The following is a 5,000-nucleotide window of genomic DNA, read 5'->3' as shown; positions in this document are numbered from 1 at the left end:
TTCAAATGTCAAAAGTTAATTCTTGACTTTGGGCCCGCTAGTCGAAGTTTCGCGAATCGTCTCTCCGTAGTATACACAAACAAGCATTTATACATTGCACATAAAGACTAGGTCTAGTCCGGAAAGAAACACAGTTTATTAATTTCTTTTCTTAATTTCTAAAGACAGTAAACACTCAGAATTAAATGCTGCGAATATTCTTAATTCTATTTATGCGAAATTTACTGAACCGGCCTTATGGCAACACGGACACTTGTATTACGGTGACCCGTAATTAATAGTAAAGTGATGAATTGAATAAGATGCCTGGTGTGGACCTATGAACGCGTAGCAACTATCCGAGACGTGAGTGAGCCCACATTTCCATTGCTTTCCCGTCAGAGATCGTGAGGAAGTCATGCTGACTTGCTTCTGCCGGAATTAAAAATAGACACATATATAGCATAATGATATCATATATTACATATAATAATATATATATATATATATAATATATATATATATATATATATCTATACGTATATATATAGTATATATATATATATATATATATATATATATATATATTATATTATATATATATATAATATCATATATAGTATATATATATATATATATATACTATATATATATATCCGTATATATATATATATATATATATAATATTGATATATACATTGTACATGTGTATATATACATATACACACAGAAACACTAATGTTTTCCATTTTGGATAGGAAACAAATATTCGGTAAAAAGCGTAAACACTGTTTCCTAGTGTAGACAGGCCTTAAGAAACATACGAGCACGGGAGCCGTTTCGAAGTCAAATGCAGACTACTACTACTACTACTACTACTACTACTACTACTACTACTACTACTACTACTACTACTACTACTACTACTACTACTACTACTACTACTACTGTTGTTTTATTCCCTTTTCCGCATTGTTCTTTATTCATTTGTTTTCTTCCTTTAGCTCACGAGCTTCTCTCTCTTTATGCATCACTTGCGCTTACAGATCGGCTGCCTGATCACAGAATTCGTTATTAGTCTTCAGTGCATTTACTTGACTGTTAACACATAGCCGTTCTCTCTTGCTTCATTTCCTCCAGTCTCATCTTCAACTCTGCAATCTGCTTCTCGGAGTCATTCGTCTTCTCCACGAGACGATCTTCTTCAGTGTTTCTATCACTAGCGCCCATCAGTCTTCTCTATTCTTTTCTTAAATTCAGAGATTTTGGTAGACAGATTGGCGAAAAGCTAAAACTACATGAGATTATTGTAGCCTAGCTTGGAGTCAAAGACAGATCGAAGGTTTGAGAAGGCAGTGGTCCATTTCTTGGTGTTTTCTTTCCATAATTAATATTTCCATTCGAAAAGGAGTCATTGTTACCTGTTGTGTGATGCCTCACGCGTGTGTTCATTCTAAAATTTGGTTTGAGTTTTTGAAATTTTGACATTTTATTAAAGTAAAAATCTCATGATATTTGTCTTCAAAAATCCTCATTAAATGCTTATGTAAAGGTGTGTTCGTACTACAGGGAATAAGGGAGTGGAATATAAAAATATTGGGATTGCTGTAAAATAATCAATTAGGGTGGTTGACGTTTGCAAGTTGCTGTTGTACAGGTTTTGTGAGTTGTCACATTTATTTGCCCTGTTTAAGAAAAAAAATCTACATATAACCTAAACGTTGTCTAGAAAGTTGAGAAAATATTTCTAGAACCCTTTTCCGATAAAATTATATTTATAGGTCAAAATACGCTTAGCCATGGTAACAGGCAAATGAAAAAAAAATCCTTAATACAAAATGGAGGTCAGGACACAGATATCAAGCTGATTTTGTTCTTAGATATAGCAACAAAAATTTCACAACTTTTTTTTGTTTAAAAGCTCTCCTAGCCCCTATGGGTAAATATACACCTACGGCAGGAGAGTTGTCAGATAATCTAGTGCTACTGTTGTACATTGGTTGCTATAATCTGATGTAACTGAATATTATTGCTCTTGTTATTAAATTACTTACATACACAATTTTCCCACTAATTTGGGTGAAGCATCTTAATAAAATCTGACCAGTCATAGCACCATAGAGGGTGTTTAGTAAGTACCACAGGACGTACTACCTGCACGCTGCAATGTATTCGTAAAGTACTAAAAAAATTTTCAAGTACTTTTTTGTACAGGACGGTAATACGCAGCTTACTACTTCGACGTCAGTTGCTTAAACTAAGGTTACGTGTGTGTGTGTGTGTGTGTGTGTGTGTGTGTAGGAATGTTGAAAAGTGATGGCGCAACTAGACACACTCACAACATATACAATTATTACAGTTTGCCATGGACATGTTCGTCAACTGTTCAGCCATTATCCAACACCGCACGGAAAATATCAAGACTTGAAAATATCCCCTTCTCGCTTCTCCTTCCAGGGAAGTCTGCGGTTATCTTACCCACAAAAGTATCGTACCTCCTACAAGTCTGTTTTACATATATACACGCTTTTGGCCTAAGTACAAGTGCAATTATATTGATTTCAAAAATCTGAAGCACAAGTACAATTGCCCCAAAATTTTTTACAAAAGTACAATTACTTGTACTTGAGCCCAAGCCTGAATTGATAATATTTTACTTAAAAGCGGTTTACTATACCTAACCTGCCGAAGATACTTGAAAAACAAAAATTTGTTGAGGACGAAAATTAAATCGAATAGTAAGTCATGTGAATATTGGGAATATGATCGTCGAGACTAAATTATTTGTTCATTTTATGGGGACCAAAGTCCAAATAATATTCTGGGAACCTCACCTCAACAGTGAGCAACCGTGAGTTCAAGTTGTTCAACGGTGCGCTTAGTCTTAGTGGTTCGTTGTGAGTCTAAATTGTCCATGGTTGACCTTTTCTCGAAGACCCAGTTTTTCACTCCATTGATCCTTGTTGGCTTTCTCACTAAATTATTAAGGTATGTATGGAGATTTTCTTCCGTATAAATAAATCATTTAGTGTGGCCTACCATTTAGGCGGCTTCTTAGCTAGTTGTATTTTTGGATAGGCATTTTGAGCTAGTAGTATTGTTGACCTCATCACTTATATCGGCTACCATCTAACACGGGTGAAAACAATGTTAAATATCTGTACCAGGGTTTTGTTTTCCAGCCCATTGTATTGATAAAGGTGGGGGCTGGGGGATGTTGTGCTGTTTAAAGTGGGAAAATAAGGATTTTGGTTGGGAATGATAAAACTTAGGCCTAGGATGAAAATTCGTAGGCCTAACGGATTTCTTGGTACCATACCAGGTCTACTTTCTATGGCAGCAGTTTTTTTCTGTAAATTTTATTGGTAAACCACTATCAGGATGAAAATTTAGTATATATTTCTTGGGTAAATACAAAACAAAAATTTATTCTCAATACACAGTTAGGCCATAACCTGCGCAAATGCTGAATACCTAACTGAAAAAAAATGCGTCTTGATTAGGTAGGAATCTCTCTACCTTGCACCCCGGCCGCCCCTCCATAGGTAGTTAATATGGCAAAATTGTAACCAGCAAATACTACCCCTAAGTTATGTTAGGTTGGTATTTTTAGGTTGTTTAGTTCCATAGTATTTCCTACCCAATTTTGTATCATAATGGCTAGCTTGAGTGTTCTGGAAAATTGCCAATTTTTTGCATTGTAAACTACTGTTTTTATACAAAACACATATGCCTACCCCTTAACGTAAAAGGTATGGGAACTAGGACTAGTGTTATAAACTGGTTTTTTTGTGTTGGAGGTTACTTGAAATGTTGAAATTCAGGGGTGCATTCTTACCTAACCTAACCTACCCAACCCTAGGAAGTCTTTTCAAGCCCATTAGAACTGTCAAAGCCCACATTGGCCACCCTAGTCAGGTATGACTTGGAAACGTAGGTTAAGTAAGATCAGGATGCACCTCTATAATTTACTTTTAATGACTTAGGCCACACAAGGTTGGGCCCAGTCATCATTTCATATGAACAAGTAGATCCAGCATCCCTGATTAGGATTCATCCCTCGGACATCCAAGTCTTATATAATATATATATATATATATATATATATATATATGGGGTATATATATATATATAAATAATATATGATATATATATATATATATATATATATATATATATATATAATATATATATATATATATATATATATATCTATATATATATATATATATATTATATATATAATATATAATATTATATAATATATATATCATATCTATATGTATATATATATATAATATATATATATATATATATATATATATATATATATAATAGTCATATATATGCATATAGTATCTATATCTATATGTATATATATACTTATTTTATATATATATATTTATATATTATATATATATCTATCTATATCGAGCTACAATGTCCTTTAATATCTAATTCGCTCTAACCTCGGAACTTAATATATTTTCATATATGCTTAACCGAAGGGGAATTTTTTCTCGATAATAGATTTGCCTGGACCAGGGCGCGAACCTATGGATCCTTATAAACCCAGGAACGTCAGTGAAGCTTTACCTACTACACCACCGCGAGAGGCTAAAAGTTCATGTCGCCTCTCACCCTCATATACCTTTCGCGCTCAGGTAATTAGTGGTTTGGAGACAACATCAACCCACCTCGACTCCGGTAGTGTTTGTAGTGCTTTTGACAGCACGTAGCCAATCTATAAGTCATATCACATTTCCGTGATTCATATACATATATCGAGCTACAATGTCCTTTAATATCTAATTAGCTCTACCTCGGAATTAATATATTTTCATATATGCTTAACCGAAAGGTATATGAGGGTGAGAGGCGACATGAACTTTTAGCCTCTCGCAGTGGTGTAGTAGGTAAAGCTTCACTGACGTTCCTGGGTTTGAAAGGATCCATAGGTTCGCGCCCTGGTCCAGGCAAATCTATTATCGAGAAAAAATTCCCCTTCGGTTAAGCATATA

General features: G+C 34.3%; 1 long non-coding RNA gene across 1 annotated transcript in view; it reads left to right on the top strand.

Annotated features, from left to right (window-relative positions):
- Positions 1-2,705: 2,705 nt before the first annotated feature.
- Positions 2,706-5,000, top strand: part of LOC135197950 (uncharacterized) — a 33,956-nt gene continuing 31,661 nt past the window's right edge. The window contains exon 1 of the long non-coding RNA XR_010310699.1: positions 2,706-2,967. This is a non-coding gene — a long non-coding RNA (uncharacterized LOC135197950). The remainder of the gene's footprint in view (positions 2,968-5,000) is intronic.

The sequence above is a fragment of the Macrobrachium nipponense genome, chromosome 21, assembly GCF_015104395.2.
Source record: "Macrobrachium nipponense isolate FS-2020 chromosome 21, ASM1510439v2, whole genome shotgun sequence".
Lineage (NCBI taxonomy): Eukaryota > Metazoa > Arthropoda > Malacostraca > Decapoda > Palaemonidae > Macrobrachium > Macrobrachium nipponense.
This window is presented reverse-complemented; position numbering and strand designations above follow the sequence as displayed.